Source organism: Arvicanthis niloticus, chromosome 9 (assembly GCF_011762505.2).
Source record: "Arvicanthis niloticus isolate mArvNil1 chromosome 9, mArvNil1.pat.X, whole genome shotgun sequence".
Taxonomy (NCBI): Eukaryota; Metazoa; Chordata; class Mammalia; order Rodentia; family Muridae; genus Arvicanthis; species Arvicanthis niloticus.
In genome coordinates, this window is record NC_047666.1 from 15,972,147 (window position 1) to 15,991,253 (window position 19,107).

The following is a 19,107-nucleotide window of genomic DNA, read 5'->3' on the forward strand; positions in this document are numbered from 1 at the left end:
TCCAGCAGTGCCTGGGGAACCAAGGGCCCGAGAACCTGCTAGTACCTGGCTGGTTTTTAGCACAGGGATCCCCAAGCCAAGAACTCTAGCTCCCCAAGGGACTGCAGACTGTGCTCTCTCACTTCTGGAGGTGAGTTCCACAGTTTCACATAGCCCGATGTTCAGCACCAGCATCGAATGAGCACAATCAAATTTCCAAACCTCTTTCCCCACGAGAGTCCCTAGCCATGTGGCAAGACTGACGCAGGACCCACACATCTACCCACGCACATTACAACCCCACAAAAGATATGAATAACATTGGGCATAAATTAAAAACTGAAATAGAAGAAATGAAGAAAGCATAAGCTGAGGCACTCCTGAAGATAGAACACTCAGGAAAGAGAATAGGAAGAATAGACACAAGCATGACCAAAGAATATAAGAGATGGACGAGAGAATCTCAGTCATAGAAGATCCAGTAGAAAAAAATTGATATATTGGTCAAAGAAAACGCAAAATATAGAACGTTCATGACACTAACATCCAGAAAATTTCCGACACTATAAACAGATCAAACCAAGAAGAATAGAAATAGAAGAAGGAGAAGATTCCCAGCTCAAAGGCTAGAAAACATCTTCAATAAAATCATAGAAGAAAATTTTCTTAACCTAAAGACATTGATACAAATAAATAAACAAGAACTTAAGAGAATATTGAATAGATTTGACCAAAAAAAATCTTCGTGCCACAAAAAAGCTGAATGTATAGAATAAGGAAAAAATATTAAAATCTGGAAGACAATAAGGCCAAGTAACATATATAGACCTACCTACTAGTATTTCCCTCAGATTCTCAGCAAATAATCTAAAGGTTAGAAGAACAACAGATGTAAGCCCAGAGTATCAAACAAGACTTCTAATTAGCTTGGGTGGATAAAATAAGGCATTCTATGGAAAAATCAAATTTAAACAATATATTTTCACTAACTCAGCCCTACAGAGGAGAGCATAAAATCTGCAACACAAGGAGAGTAAGAAATATGTTTTCTTCACTGAAGAAAACTTAAGAAATAAATAATTTAACATCATTAAAACCAGAAAAAGAGGAACACATACACAAACCTCAGAATAACAGGAAATACAGTTATTGGTCATTAATATCACTAAACATCAATGGACTAAATCACCCAGTAAAAAGTCAAAGGCTATCAGAAATGGTTGCATAAACAGGACACATAATTCTGCTATACACAAGAAACATATTTCAGCAACAAAGATAGATATTAACTCAGTGTAAAAGGGTATAAAAGTTTTCCAAGCAAATAGACCCATGACACAAGCTGTAGTAGCCATTCTAAAATCTAATAAAATAGACTTCCAACCAAAAATAATAATAAAAAAGGTAGAAAGTACATTTCATACACATCATGGAAAATTTCAGCAGGAGGACTTCTCAACACCGAACATTTATCCCCCAAATGTAAGGATACCCACGTTCATAAAAGAAACACTATGAAAGCTTAAACCACACATTGATCCACACACATTAATGGTTGCAGATTTCAACACTTAATTCTGACTGACAGACAAATGATTAAGACAAATACTAAATAAAGAAATAATGAAACTACCAGAGGCTATGAATCAAATAGACTTAACATATCTACAGAAAATTTTACCCAAACATAAATGAATATACCTTCTCCTCACAGAAACTTCCCCAAAATTAACCATACAATTCATAACAAAGCAAACCTCAACAAACACAAGAAGATTGACATAGCCTCTTGTATCATTTCAGATCGCTGTAGACTAAAGCTGGACTTCAACAATAACAGAAACAACAGGAAGTCTACATACTCCTGGAAACTTCATACTTAATAACATACTTTCAATGAAGAAATAAAGAAAGAAATTAAATAGTTTCTAGAATTCAATAAACATGAGGGAACAACATACCAAACTTATGAGACACAATAACAGTAGTGCTAACAGGTAAGTTCTTTGAACTTAGCATCTTCATAAAGAAACAGGAGAGCTCACATACCATCAACATACCATCATGCTTGAAAGCTTTAGCAGAAAAAGAAGCAAATACATTCACAATTAATGGATGGCATGAAATAATCAAACTCGGGGCTAAAATCAATAAATTAGAAACAAGAACAATACAAAGAATATATGAAACCTGGAACTGGTTCTTTAAAAAAAAAAACAAGATAGACAAAAGAACCAAACTAACTAAAAGACAGAGAGACAATTATCCAAATTAACATAATCAGAAGTGAAAAGAGGAATATAACAACAGACATGGAAAAAATTATTTGTTCTCACGTCAAAAAACCTGTACTTCATAGTATTGGAAAATCTAAATGAAATGGAAGACTTTCTTGTTCGATTCTACATAATAAAGTTAAACAAATGAAGCAGTACTATAATCCTTAGGAATATAGAAGCAGTCATTAAAAGTCTCCCAACCCAAATGACCAGGGTCAGATGGGTTATACCAAATTTTCAAGCAAGAGCTAATATCAATACTCCTCAAAATATTCCACAAAATGGAAACAGAATGAACATTGCAAAACTCATTCTATGAGTTCACAAACCTCCTGATATATAATCCAGACAAAGAGTGAACAAAGACAGCGAATTTCAGACTACTTTCCCTTATGAATATTGCTGCAAACTCAATAAAATACTGACAAACTGTCCTCTGATAGACTCCACCCAGCAGCCAAGGAAAACAGCTGTAGAAATCTACAACCAAACATTAGACTGACTCAGAAGAGTCTTCTGGAAGACCTGGCAGAAGAATTGAGGGACCTAGAGAAAATAGGAAATGCACAGGAAAATCAACAGAGTCAAGTGACTTGGACTCTTAGGGACTCCCAGAGACTAAACCACCAACCAAGGAGCTAGCATGTGCTGTACCCTGGCCTTCCCTGAACATGTATATCAGATGTGCAGCTTGTATTTTATGTGGCTTTCCCAGCAACTATAATGGAGACTGTCCCTTAATCTGTTGCTTGACTATGGATCCAGTTCTCCTTAATCGGTTGCCCTATCAAACCACAAGGGAGAAAGGTTGAGCCAACTCTTGTGGTGATCTGATGTGCTGGCAGGGGGACATAACAAGGGGTGGGCTTCCTCTTCTCAGAAGAGAAGTAGAAGAAGGAATGGGCTGATCTTTGTGACGGGGTACTAGAAGGAGTGAGAAGACTGTTATTAAGATATAAAGTAAATAAATAAATCATGTTTTTAAAAGTTAAAAAACTATTTTCATAGCATGAATATTTTCTATTAGTGATTTTTCTTATGGTTGTGACAAAACACCAGGTAATGTTAACAGAAAAAGAAAAAAAGCAAGAAAGAAGGAAGGAAGGTAAGAAGCAGGGAAGGAAGGCAGGAAGCAAGGAAGGAAGTTATGAAGTAATGATGAATAGAAGGTAGGAAGAAAGGAAGGAAGGAAGAAAGGAAGGAAGGAAGGAAGGAAGGAAGGAAGGAAGGAAGGAAGGCAGGCAAGTATTTTTGGCTCAGGGTTTAATAAAAGAAACTATCTTTAACAAAGAAAGAGGACATGACAGTATTATAAGTAGTTTGGCGGTCCCATTTTATCCATAGTAAGGACACAGAGAGACAGCAATTCAAAAATTTTCTTCTTTTAACTGCTACCCAAATTCAAAGTAAGTTCTTTGTCCTTTGATAAAAATTTCTGAAAACACCCTCACAATATTTTCATAGGCATGTTTCCTAGGTGATCTTAAGTCCAGTCGTGTTGATAAGTTCAACACTGACCCTTAGTTTTTATATTTCCCAAACATCTCACTTTTACGTTTTTTTAAAATTGCAATAGATATGATGAGTAATTTATAAATATATGCTTTGCATGTTTTAGAAACATTTCAGAATATTTTTGATCTCATACTAATTTTGGCAATTCATCTAAAGATAATCTGTGAATTGCTAGCACTGGAGCTAGGGAATAGAGAAAATACATAAAATGAAATTGTTACCTGAAAAATTGTAGGATTTTTATTTTAATTTTAGCATGGGAAAAAAATCAAAGAAAAATTAACTCCTAGAAAAGAAAATGGATTTGGTGATGCTTGGCCTTTCCTGGATGTATAACATAAGGCCAGATGCGATGACTTTGTCACAGACTACACAAATGAAAATTAAAATGAATTTCTGTATTCATGTTTTAGTTGAATGAAAACATGGTCCAATCCTGACTATAGAAAAGAAAGCATTTTTTCAAGTTGTTGAAATTTCTAGGGTCTTGTCATAATTAGGATGGTAATTTGTGATTATTATCATGAATCAGCAGTTTTGCTGTTTTAATTGCTATTTGTTATTTTATTATCTTTTGTGATGTGGGGATAAGACACAAGTATCTTCTCTACACAGTTTACAGGAAAATACAGTGATTCCTTGTTGGATAAAATACTTTATAGTGAGACACTGGTTACAACTTATTGTCTTATCTCACAAGTCGACCACTGGAATGATGGCAATTGAATATACAAGGAACCACTGACAAAACATACAGAATAAATGAACCATAAAGAATCAGGCCATCTTGCCAAAAGTAATGTACAGATTCAGTGCAATCCCCATCAAAATTCCAGATCAATTCTTCATAGAGATAGAAAGAACAATTTGAAAATTCATTTGGAATAACAAAAAAAAAAAAAAAAATGGAGGATAGAGAGAACTATTCTCAACAATAAAAGAACTTCTGGGAAAATCACCATCCCTGACGTCAAACTGTACTACAGAGCAATAGTGATAAAAACTGCGTAGTAATTGGTACAGAAACAGGCAGAAAGATCAATGGAATAGAATTGAAGATCCAGAAATGAACCCATACACATGTGGTCACTTGATCTTTGACAAAGGACCTAAAATGTTCCAGTAGAAAAAGAACAGCATTTTCAACAAATGGAGCTGGTTCAACTGGAGGTCAGCATGTAGAAGAATGTAAATCAATCCATTCTTATCCCCTTGTACAAAGCTCAACTCCAAGTGGATAAAGGACCTTCACATAAAACCAGATACACTGAAACTGTTAGAAGAGAAGGTGGGGAAGACCTTCGAATACACAGGCACAGGGGAAAGTTCCTGAACAGAACACCAATGGCTTATGCTCTAAGATCAAGAATTGACAAATGGGACCTCATAAAATTGTAAAGCTTCTGTAAGGCAAAGGACACTGTCAACAAGACAAAACACCAACCAACAGATTGGGAAAAGATCATTACCAATCCTACATTCGATAGAGGGCTAATATCCAATATATACAAAGAACTCAAGAAATTAGGCTCTGGACAATCAAATAACACTATTAAAAATGGGGTACAGAACTAAACAAAGAATTCTCAACTGAGGAAACATGAATGGCCAAGAAACACCTTAAGAAATGCTCAACATCTGTTCACGTGTCTCCACCAGTCAAAGATAGTTGATATATCTAGGCTGGGTATTAGGTTACACTTCTGATTGAGCATTACCAAACTTATAAAGCCTTTGATTAACATTTTTAAAAGGTGTATAAAAGCAAAAAACCAAAAGGGGGCATGGGATAGGGGTTTTCTGGGGCAAGGGGGGGATGGGGAAAGAGGATGACACCTGAAATGCAAATAAAATATCCAATAAAAAAAAATAAAAGAAATGCTCAACATCCTTAGTCATCAGGGAAATGCAAATCAAAACAACCCTGAGATACCTCCTCACACCAGTCAGAATGCTTAAGATAAAAAAACTCAGGTGATAGTAGATGCTGGCAAGGATGAGGAGAAAGAGGAACACTCCTCCATTGTTGGTTGGATTGCAAGCTGGTATAACCACTCTGAAAATCAGTCTGGCTTTTCCTCAGAAAATTGGACATAGCATTACCTGAGGACCCAGCTATAACACTCCTGGGCATATACCCAGAAGATGCTCCACATATAGCAAGGGCATATGCTTCACTATGTTCATAGCAGCCTTGTTTATAATAGCTAGAAGCTGGAAAGAACACAGATGTCTTTCAACAGAGGAATGGATACAAAAAATGTGGTACATTTACATAATGGAGTATTACTTAGCTATTAAAAACAATGAATTTGAAAAATTCTTAGGTAAATGGATGGAACTAGAAAACATCATTCTGAGTGAGGTAACTCAATCACAAAAGAACACACATGGTATTTACTCACCAATAAGTGGATATTAGCCCAAAAACCTTGAAATAATAAGGATTCAACTCACAGATCACATAAAGCTCATGAAGAAGGAAGACCAAGTATGGATGCCTCAGAGAGTTAACAAAATACTCAAGGGAGCAAATATGGAGAGAAATTGTGGGACAGAAACTGAAGGAGGGGTTTTCTGGAGACCATTCCACCTGGGTATCCATCCCATGTGCAGTCACCAAAGGTTGCCTGATGTGGGTGTCAGGAAGTACATGCTGACAAGAACCTGATATAGTTGTCTCTTTAGATGTCTGTTACAATCTGACATATTCAGAGGCAAATGCTTACAGCTAACCATTGATCTGATCAAGGGGTTCCCAATGGAGGAGTTAGAGAGAAGACTGAAGGAGCTGAAAGGCTTTGTGGACCCATGAAGAGAGCAGCAATACCAATCAACCAGAGCTCCCAAGGGTTTAAAACCACCAGCCTGGGAGCACATAGGGAGGGACCCATGACTCTATCTGTATAAGTAGGGGAGGATGGCCTTGTTGGGCATAGGTGGGAGAGGAGATCCTTGGTCCCATGAAGGCTGAACACCCAGTAGGGGGGGGGTGAGAATTTGAGGATGGGGAGGGGGAGTGGGAGGTAGGTGGGGACACAACTTCATAGGAGGTGGAAGAGGAGGGATGGGATAAGGGGTTCCTGGGTGGTGGGGGTAATGGTGTAAGGGGATATAATCTGAAATGTAAATATAATATCCAATTTTAAAAAAGAATCAGGCATAGTACTATCATTCTACAATCTTCTCTGCTCCATCAACAAATTTCAAAGAATTTATTCAAGATGAGAAATTCAGCTACTGCTGAAGAAAGTGTTGACAAAAAATATCTTTCTACTTCTTTTCTTCACTAAGGAAACAAACATCAGAACCTGCTATCTGCCTTGTGAAAAACTGCCTCTAATCCTTTTAGCCTGATACCTATATTACCATTTTCCAACTATATATTCTATTTATTAAGATGATAACCCTCCTCTGTGTGTGTATGCATGTATTGTATGTATGTATGTATGTATGAATATAGAGATGGGAACCTGAGACTGTGCATATTCATGCAAGAACTCAACAGTACATGTTTGCCTTTACTTCTTCACATGTGGTACTGTTTTAAATCTAGAATCTCCCACTGAAACATGGAATTCTCAAATTCATCATTATTTACTGTTCAGTGAGCTACCTGAATCCCCTTGTTTCTGCTTCCTTAAAGCTTACATTAGAAACATATGCATTTCATCCTAATTTTCATATCAGAATTGGGAATTTGAACTAAGGTCCTCCTTTTACAGTAAGCACTTTTTCCTATCAAGTCATCTCTGATAGCCTATTCAAATTAAAAGACTTTGAGCTTAATATTATACTACATATTACATATAGATTTGGGAATAAAAATTTAATATGGTTATTAGTCAGTGTTAGTTTTTCAGTAACTGGAAAGATTCTACTACAGGTCTGAAAATCCAGATTTCTTCATTTCTGATAAAGAAAGGACCTTTCTAGCTTTCATTGAGTATTTTATCAAACAGAATAAATAGCATATAAATTTGGTTCAGTTTAGTACCAGTTTGTTAAGAATAATAGATGAGAAAAATGTAAGAATAATAACACTTCACAAATTTGTACCTTTTGCTTGATTGTCTGTGAGAAATTACATCCTTCTTCCACAGTTCCTTAGAGGTTAAAAGCAAAGAAATAAAACTCTCATCACTCATACCTTTCTGGTCAAGCAAGCCTGAGAGCGACTTCCTGTTTTGCTGTGTGTGAATAATAGTTTAGTGCCGAGGGCAACTAGCTTGTGTTTTATTTTATTGTATTGCTGTAAAGCAATTTTGGTCTCCAATTGAACATTTCATTTCTTCTTTATTAAATTTCATGATTTTTCTTTCACCACAGGTACATAAGAGTAGGAACATATATTTTCAGAAAGCCACTTTTCTCCAATGAAAGGGCTTGTCATGATGAGCCTGGAATGGACCTTTTAATTTCAAGGATTCCAGATAAACTAGCTGTAGATATTCAGATCTTGGAAAAGAGTGTATGTTTTGTAAATTAATGAGGAAGGAGAAGAAAAGTAATGACCACCGGATGTGTGTTTTAAACAGTAAACATGGCAAGAGGATCTAGCCCTCATGGTTGAGATGTGATTGATAGAGGACTCCAGTATCTTAAAAGTCATTACATTGGCAATGAATTAATTCTTTCTCTAAGGAGATTAAGAGTTCAAGAAAAAATTGAACTTAATAAATTTAAGGCCAATTTCAAGGGTCATCTTTTTTAAACACTATCTGACTACATCATCCCTCATAAACTTTTTTGCTCAGACTATGTTTGCTCAGACTATGTTATACAATTTAAAATTCAACCATTTTTCATTGTCTGATTTACATTTTTGAAAAACACCTTTAAATACTCAGAATTATTGCTTTAGATAATGCAAACTTCTTAACTGTTCTACAAGACTTTAAGCCTTGTCTTCAAAGGAATACTAAGATATAGACAATGAAGATGTGTAAAGTCTGATGATGAAGGCTTTATATTTAGGCTATTCAATAGGCTGAAGTAAGAGGATCGTAGTGCCTAATTCAACTATACACCAAATTCAAGAATACTCTTGGCAACTTCATAGCATTTTGCCTTGAAACAAAAATAAATAAATAAATAAATAGTTGCTTATATATTTCAGAGATAGTGTGCTTGCATATTATTGACAAGGTCAATGATCATTGCTATAAATGAAAATAAAGAGAATTGCATTAATGTAATCATATTAATTGTATGATATATGCTATCACAACACTGAAAATATAGAATTTGCATTTATGGGTTTATGTAATTTGCTCACATATTGAGTTTAAATTTAAACTCAGATTATGAAATTTATTCTAATATAGGTGATTTCTAAAATTTTTCTCAGAGTTCTAGCCTTAACTGATTAATACTATGATATTTTTTTAAATTTCAAAACATGGGGAAGTAATTTTATATTTTTTATTTAAATATATTATTTGAATATATTTATATATTGAATATTTAAATATATTATTAGTAAAATATATATTTAAATATATTTTATTAATTATACAGATTTCTACTAATAGGTTATGGCTATGCAATAAACCCTAGCTAATCCTCTCTATTCCGACAAAACCACTACTTTTCCCTAGGGAGACAGCCCAACATTTACCACCTTAGTCCCCATGCCCAGGGAATAGGGGCGCTGACTCATCATTAGCTTCTTCAAGCTGATTATGGGCGTTGAGATATTAGAAGAGGAGTGGGGGGGGGAGAGCAAGTTGACAATCCTCTGATGCTGTGTCTTCGCTGCCTCCAGATGGAATTCACGGACCTCAGAGGTTTGAGCAGGTCTGCCCAGCTTGCTTGTTGAGTAGATACACCAAGGCTGATCATTCTGCAATATACAATTCTCAGAACAAATTTTAGTATCAAGATAGTTTTTTTTTTTAAAGAGGGCTGACATTTTATTAAGAATGTTGGTTCTAACCGCTTTTCTATTTTTCCCCTCTTTTATTGGATATAATATTTACATTTCAAATTTTATCCCCTTACCATATTTCCCCCACCACCCAGGAACCCCTTATCCCATCCCCCCTCCTCCTGCCTCTATGAAGGTGTTACCCACCTACCCCCAGCCTCCCTCCCCACCCTCAGATTCCCCCCCCTCAGTGCTCAGCCTTCAGGGTACCAATGATCTTGTCTCCCACCTATGCCCAACAGGGCCATCCTCCCCTACATATACAGCTGGAGTCATGTGTCTCTCCCTATGTGAACCTGGGCTGGTGGTTTAGACCCTGGGGAGCTCTGGCTGGTTGGTATTCTTGCTCTCCTCACAGGGCCACCAGCCCTTTTGGTTCACGGTTCCCTCAATTTACTCTCTAACTCCTCCATTGGGAACTTTGATCAGATTAATGGATAGCTGTGGGTATCTGTCTCTGGGTATGTCCGACTCTGAGAGACCTCTAAGGAGACAGCCTTATCAGGCTGCTGTCAGCTTTCCCATCCTGACATCCCTATCAGCGTCTATTTTTGGTGACTGCCTATGGAATGAATACCCAGACACAATGGTCTCCCTACAACCCCCCCTTATGATTCTGACCCACACTTTGTCTCCATATTTGCTCCCTTGGTTATTTAGTTACTCCTTCTAAGAAAGACCTAGGCATCCTCACTTGTTCTTTCTTCTTCATGAGCTTCGTGTCTTCTGGTAGTTGAATCTTTGTTGTTTCAAACTTTTGGGCTAATCTCCGCTTATCAGTGAGTAAATACCATGTGTGTTCTTTTGTGATTGGGTTACCTCACTCAGGATGATATTTTCTAGATCCATCCATTTACCTAAGAATTTCTCGAATTCATTATTTTTAATAGCTGAGTAATATTCCATTGTGTAAATGTACCACATTTTTTGTATCCGTTCCTCTGTTGAAGGGCATCTGGGTTCTTTCCAGCTTCTGGCTATTATAAATAGGGCTGCTATGAGCATAGTGGAGCATATGTCTTTGTTATTTGTTGAGGCATTTTCTGGGTATATACCCAGAAGTGGTATAGCTGGGTCCTCAGGTAGTGCTATGTCCAATTTTCTGAAGATATAAATTCTTAAATGGCACCAATTTACTTTGTTTACAAATTTTAAGGTTTTCATTGGCATGAGCTTCTTAGTGATATAAGAGTGAGATGAATATTGTTACTCTCATAGGCATTGTACCAGTATAACACACTTAGGAATACAAAGCTTAGACCCAGTCCTTCTTTAACTTTTTTAACTGATTTGAGATGGTCAGCCTGTGAGTTAAGGGACTATAGCAAATTCATGACTTGGAGCTTATTATAAGGGTGTTCTCTATGTTTTATTTAGAAATAGCTGAGTGGAGTTAACAGGCAACAGTCCAGATTACCTTACATGGATAGCTGGTTTTCAAAACATCAGAAATCCTTAGAATTGACATGACAAACATTTCAGTATTAATGTTCATTTTCATTAGAGACCTGTCTGCTCCGGACAGCTTCCTATGTTAAATTCTAAGAAGAAATTGAGCATCCTTGGAGTTACTCCAGTTGTGGTGAGACAGCCACTAGGCAAGAATTGCCACTTTCCTTCCACAGACAAATTACTGTCCAGAAAAGGACACACTTGCAGAATAGTCGACTGATTATATCTGCCTAGACAGAGTAATCAGCCCTTAATAATTCTGCAGCACTAAGGTCTGTCAGATGATCCTGGGCCAGAAGGCAGAAGAACAGATGCTCCAACGTTTTGAAGTAGAGCAAGTGTCCAGGTGTTCAGAGGTCTCTATAAATTGGCTAAGTTTTAGAAGCTATGCTTTGTGCTTCCCACAATTATAGTCAACTCAGTCATTCTGGATTTCTGATGGGGTTGAAAACTTATAGCTATTTACTTTGAGAGAAAAGATCTGAGTGTATGGTCATCAGCTGACATTCATCCTAAAGCCAAGGAAAAAGCCAGGTTCAGAACTAAGTGTTTTAGTTAGGATAGATGACAGAGGTGCTGGTTAGTCAACAAAAGGATGGACTGGGTATTAGGACTATCTTGTACCTCACTGGTACAAATAGGCATAATTACGCTCTAATTGTATTTTGAGAGAAAAGTTTCCTTTTAACAGGAAGGGTGATGTGTAGGAGGAGCTAAGGTGGGAGGAGTACTGAGAGGAAGAAAAGGAGTAAGAAGAGGAGAAGAAGAAGGAGAGGAGAAGCTAGGTGATGAAAGAGAGATAGAGGGGGGAGACAGGGAAGCAGATGTTCATGTATCTCCACCAGTCAAAGATAGTTGATATATCTAGGTTGGGTAGTGGGTTACACCTCTGATTGAACAATACCAAACTTATAAAGCCTATGATTAACATTTCTTAAAAAAATGTATAAATGCAAAATGAAAAGGGGGCATGGGATAGGGGTTTTCTAAGGGGGGGGGAATGGGGAAACAGGATGGTATCTGAAGTGTAAATGAAAGATCTAATAAAAAAAAAAGAATAAAAGAATAAAAATAAAATGTATTTTTAAAGCAAAAAATATATAGATATTTTATTCAAAGAATATTTATATTTTATTTTATATTTTATATTTTAATAAATATATTTTATTCAAATAATATTCATATTTTAGCTCTGGCTGTCATAGAACATGCTCTGTAAACCAGTTTTGCCTTAAACTTACCAAGATCCACCTCCCTCTATCTCCCAAGTGCTGGGGTTAAAGGTTTGCAGTACCACCACCTGGCCTGGCTTCTCTACTAATTTTATTACTGTTGACATTCATTTTCTTTACTTTAGCCTCAACTTCACCACTGGAAATATAGATAGATCAGTCTCAACAGCAAATATCTAACTACAGTTTAAATTTTACCAAAATCCTAATATGTGAAGAAATATTTTAAGGTATAATTATACAAGTTTATAAAGTACAATGTACAAATGAGGAATTCTATTGTCTTCTGAGGTATGTAACAAAAAGTATTTTCTCACTATGTAGCACATGATGGCTCTAAATTTTCAGTAATCAATTGATTAGGTTTTAGCATGAATATTGCATATATGGGCCATCATACCTAGTTCATATCAAATATTTGATATGTATCTCCCTCCATTCCTTGTCTCTGTAAAAGTGTTGGTGTGAGAATTCCTACAAATATTAAACACCATGATTTCACGAAAAGTATTGAATAGCTTTCTTAAACAAAATCTAGCCAAAAGTATGTAGGTATTCATTTTTATTTGGTATGTTCAACAATGGGAGTAGGTAAGTGAGAAGCAGTTTGGTGTCAGGAAATAGCCACATTAGCAGATACAAGGAAACAACTAGTTCTACAGAAATTTGGGCGTTAATACACAGGAGAACAAAATTCAACTAAAGTTATTGATTTGGTCAATTAAAGTGGTACTTGGGTCTCTGAAGATAATTACTAGAAACCAATAAACTTGGCTTAAAAAGTTCTGAAACATTGCGTGACCTATATTTCCCATGTAACCACTTCATCACACAGGGCATATTAATGCAAATTTAATTTATTAGAATCTGGTGTTTATATTGAAATTGCAATTATGAGAGGCAGTTAGTAGTTCCCAATGGATCATGACTTCGAGCCACAAGGCATTTCTGTAGTCTACACCCATATTAACTCTTCCCTTGGCCATGGACCATGTTTTTATCAATGAGACTACCAGAAGAAAGCAGAACATTATAGTTACACATTGAGTTATTTTCTTCCTTTAATTCCCTTCACACAAAACCAAGCTACCAAGCTTAGGGAATCCCAGATGAGGTTCCTTAAGTAGTCAACAATGAGCAGCAGATGAGAAAGGATTAAATCCTGTCAGATAATCACCTCTAATAAAACTCACCAGAATAACATCAATAAAAATTCTAAGCCAAAGCTACCCACAGAATTATGAAAACTAGTTATTAGTGAAATCCACTCTTTTAGGATGATGGTTTTGCTCTAATAAATTAAAATTCAGATGGAGATTCAGGTGTTGTGTAAAATAAATTCTCCCTATAATAGATTTCAATTGGCTGGCTGCGTATCATTTATATTGAAGGTGAAATTCATGAGAACACTCTCTTAAACCTTCTCTACGTGGCCACAAATGTTGCAAGCCCAATGACTTTGGTTTAGTAATTTTTGCTCTTCATACACTACTGTATGGAGACAGTCATAATTACCCTCCTTGAAAAGCTAGAATATTTCCATCAGCACGAGACAGGGTCAGCTCTCCTGCTGTCATCTCCCTGGAGTGGCTCACCCACAACTTGCAAGTTGCAGGGTTGTCCTTCACAGTGCTACAGCAGAAGATAGGCGGGACTCTTTCTCTAGTACTCTTGACAGTCAGGACAGCTCTTCTGTTCTGCAGGTGGCAAGGGATGAGAAGAGAGAGGGCATCACCCCGATGACCTCTCTACCCCATGGCAGATGAATGTTAACAGGGCTATGTCTCCTGCACATACTGAGATAGCTCCTGTGAGTCCCTTCCACCAAGAAGAGCTCTACTGTGCTGCCCACCCAAGTTGTAATATCTGTTCTCCGGAATCCTATAGTCAGCAGAGACCAGGGCTATCTCATCCACTCTCAAGATCAGAAGGCAGGTTTCTCAACTGCCTTAGATGGCAAGGAGGAGCAAGGGGAGGAAGGGCATCAACCCATTCCCATCGCACCTCATGGCAGGCTCTATTTTATCACTTTATTGGTTGACAAGACAAGGAGTTTAAACATGTATACCTGTAGCATGTAGTTTTTAAAAAGAGAAACTCATGCTAAACCCAGAGATGTGTCCCCTCTACAGTCTTTCCCACCCCCATGGCCAGCCCCAAAAGGCCGTTTGCCCTGGTTTTTGTGGCCAGCCTGCTGCTCAGGTCACAAACCAGCTCCCAACCTAGCTATATAGGGCTCCCCTTGATAAGCTGACCAAACCAGTCTTTCCTGAAATGCCTGAAGCCTCCTGTGGCTGGCCTATAGAAAGTGAGCTATAACATGAAAACTCTAGAAACTTATAGTATACCAGCCAGATTTATAAATCTCCAACCCCCAAAATGCCCACACAAAGAACACAACACTCAATTCATATAAATACATGCTGCACACCTAGATTGGACAAATGAACCCTACATTACTCTATTGCCCAACTATGAAATCTCTAGCTATTTGTAGTTCCTCCAGGCCACGTGGTTCTGGTTCATTTTCACCTCCTTCTCCTACATCTCTTCTCCCTTCATTTTCCCTCTCATATCACCTTCTTCTCTTCTCCCTCTCTAAAACTTTCAGCTCAGTCTTTTCCTTCAAATGCCCAAATCACAGGCTCTATCCTTATCTGTCCAATTAACATTTCACCTTACCTCACCTGAGTATGTGATCTACTTCTTGTCAGGCCACCCCTCTTGAGGGAGTAGAAAATACAAACAGCAATCTACAACATATACATATTATTCTTGAATGCATCTGTCTACCACCATCTTCCACCATTTGTTCTCTACTTAATATATTTATTAGTTATCTGTCAGCTATGTATCATACTATCAGTTATCTTTTAGCTATTTAAAATTTACCTCTCACATATAATCTTTATATATTTAGCTATCATCTGTTTGTCATTTCTCATCTCTCATCTATCAATATTCTATTAATCTTTTATCTACTACCTACCTATATGTTGTCTGTCATTTATTTCCTTTTAATATATACAAGTTCATCTATCTATCTATCTATCTATCTATCATCTATCTATCTATATTTAACTATCATTTGTCTATCATCCATTCAATATCCATCCTTCATCAATCCATCTACATGTATATCTATCTATCTATCTATCTATCTATCTATCTTCTATTTATCTATCAATCAATTATCTATCTATCTAATCAAAGTTCTTAATTACTTGCATTCCTACTAACTTAATTTCTTCCATACTAATATCTTTTATTATAATCTATCATTGCAGAAATACACTCCTATTCCTCAAAAACACTACTATAATCTCTAAAAGTGATAATTAGCTTTCACCATTTGGTTTCAATTTACATAGTAATTCAGTTCTAGTTTGCGTATGTAATGTTTTCAGAATCTTGACCTTTTTTAACTCATCTGTGAAAAATATAAAATTCTTTGTCATCTAAAAGTCAGTTCGTGACATAGCCTTGACATAACCTTTTGGCCTAAAGTATCTACTTGGTATAAATTTACTTATAACAGTTGTATAGTGTTAGTGATACTTTCGTGAACCTCACCTTATAGATTAAGTGGTTGTTTTCTTTTTTAATTTTTATTTTTGTTTGTTTGTTTGTTTGTTTTTGTCTTTGGTCACTTGACCTATGAAACAGAAGAATTTCAGGGCCAAAGAAATGCCTAATATAAAAATATTCTGCAATAGCATCTCAACCCTCTTGTTCTTGAATATATATATATATGTATATATATATATATATACACTCAAGTGTGTGTGTGTGTTTTAAAGACACATATATTACAAAAATATGTTTTTAAAATATTTTTATATGTGAGGAAATCTAATTTTTTCATCACCATTTGGTAATGAGAGTATCGTTTTGATTTTTCTTTATTTATCTATTAAATATTAACTGATTATATTTCTGGGTTTATTTCTAAAATCTTTCATTTTTATTTTCTTTTCAAATTTCTCTTTTGAAAGTCTTTTGTCTATCATAAAAACTCCCATAAGTCCTCCTCTTTATGGAGAATTGATTTTATGAAAATTTTTTGCATTTACTCCATTTTTATTACAGCAGTTCTTTGTGGCATTAAAAGAATGAGTACTGGGAATAATCCTGAATTTTGAAGTCATATCTCATCATTTTGGTTTAATCCTGAATCTTTGGCCTTGGATTTTGTAAATGTTTCTTCCTTAATAGCTTTCACTCTCCCAACTTGTAAGTGATGGGTAAGGGAGATGCCATTGCCTTTCTGAATAATGATGAGGTATTATCCCCCTGGACAGTATGTCTGTTGTGGAGAAGGACATGGGGATATTGAATACTTAAGAGAATTAAAAGGCAGCACATCTCTTTCAAAAAAAGTTAAGATACTGCACAATTCAACACAGTGGCTAGTTTTAATGTACTTTTCTTTTGAAAGTGGGCACTTTCATATATAACTCTGAGATTCATAAAATAAATAAAATACAGACCTTTGGATTCAGAATATCTTCTTACTTTTTAATTTTAATTACACTTTGTAAAGTTTTTTTTAATAGAGTGTCAGAAGCTATCAACCAATTAACACATAAAAAAGTCCAGTGGTAACAACAAGTTTTATAAGTTATTCAACTTATAAAACTCTCTCTTTGTTTAGTTGTCAATTCATGTTATAATAAGTAGGTTGATTGTGATTCTGAGTGCATTGTTAAACTTATATTATTTTGATAAGAAGGTCTTTTGTATTACAGAAGGTAAACATTTATATGTAATTCATTATAGAAACTGTACATGTTCATGTATGAAAATATGAAATAGTGTGAACTATTTCCACTCAAAATGAATAAAATATTAGCAAAGAGTTTACATTTTCTGTTTGAATTTTAGCAAATAAAATAAGGACTTCTAAATATTTCCTTTGCATCAGTTAAGTTTGCCAAGGGCACCAAAGAACCAAGATATAAAATAGACTCAATAGTTCCTTCAAAATGTTACATTTTATCTCTCATTTTTCATCATGATAAATACACAGAATAATATATAGTCAATTAAAAAAGTCTTGTTTTTCTCAGAAATTTTGCTTTAATTTATAAGGCATAAGGGTTTTCATGGTTTTCTTAAACCCTAAAGCTCATATATGATTTATTCAAAATAATATGATGGGTAGATTGACAATAAAGTTGTCTTATATTTGAATATTCGAACAGTATTTTTAAATTTATAGTCTTTTACTTATATGCTTGTAAAGATGAGATTTTCAGTAGTTGGTGATCTCTTCTGTCACAACAGTATGATGATTCATGATGTCATGAATCCAGTATTTCTATTTATTTTTGTCTTTTTCCTATCAAGGTGTTTTGTACCTACTCTTCCTACTTTAAAATAATAAGTACAATATGTGTGGTGAATATGTAGGTTTATGCATATTATCATCAATATCTCCAACTCCAGAAAGTCCTCCATTTATGGAGCTGATATATGTTTAAATGCACACACACACACACACACAAACACACACACACTAACAAACAAATGGAAATAGAGGTAAAGGAAAGGAAGAAAGTACACTGTGCAAAACAACTTTTATCCTCTGAATTAACTACTGCCTGATGATATGATAAATGCTATGTCTATACCAAATGGTTACCTCTCCAAACACAAAACCCACTTACAAGCAACACTATATAGACCTACCAGGGAGCACTATTATTTTCATTCAAAGGCTTTAGATTTTACATATATATATATATATATATATATATATATATATATATATATATATATATATAGTTTGAATATGTGAATATGCTTGGTCCCGGTTGTGGCACTTTTATGAGATATGGCCTTGCTGGAGTAGGTTGGTCACTGTGAGAGTGGGCTTAAGACCCTCACCCTTGCTGACTGAAGTAAGTCTCCCACTAGCAGTCTTCAGAGGAAGATGTAGAATTCTCTGCTTTGCCTGAATCATACCTGCCTAGATGCTGCCCTACTCCTACCTTGATGATGGCAGACTGAATCTCTGAACCTGTAAGCCAGCCAAATTAAATGTTGTCCTTTACAAGACTTGCTTTGGTCATAGTGTCTGTTCACAGTAGTAAAACCCTAAGACAGAAGTTGGTACCAGGGACTGGGGTATTATTGTAATAGGCCTCACCATGCTTTTGTCTGGAAGAATGTAGATTTTTGGACTTCGAATTTGGAAAGCAATGGAATGCTTTAAATGGGGCTTAATGAGATATTCTAGTAAGAATATGGAAAACTTTGTTACTGAGAGTTATTTGAATTATGTAGACCTGGGCGAGTGGCTTATGCTGATTCCAATAATTTTACATAACAGAAAGATAAATTTGCTTGGCATTTAAGTACAAATGACATTTAGAGATATTATTATGAATGAAATCATCAAGAATAGAGAGAAGTATAAAAGTTTCAAGAGAAAATTTTAAGTATCTTCACCTTGGATGTTAGTTAAGAAGACTGAACAAGAGGTATTTAGCAAACTAAGGACAGATGGTAGCTACTGCACAGACATAACTATGTTTCATGAGGAAGAAAATGTTCAGGTAATGAAAATATGACAAATAAATAAAATGAAAATTAAATCAGAAGACCATCAGTTTTAGCAACAGAGGCTATGATTGCCAAGGGAGCTTAATTAGTAATTTTAGTAACATTAAAGGAACCAGGTGAATTAAGATCAGTTGGAGAGATGACATAAGAGAAG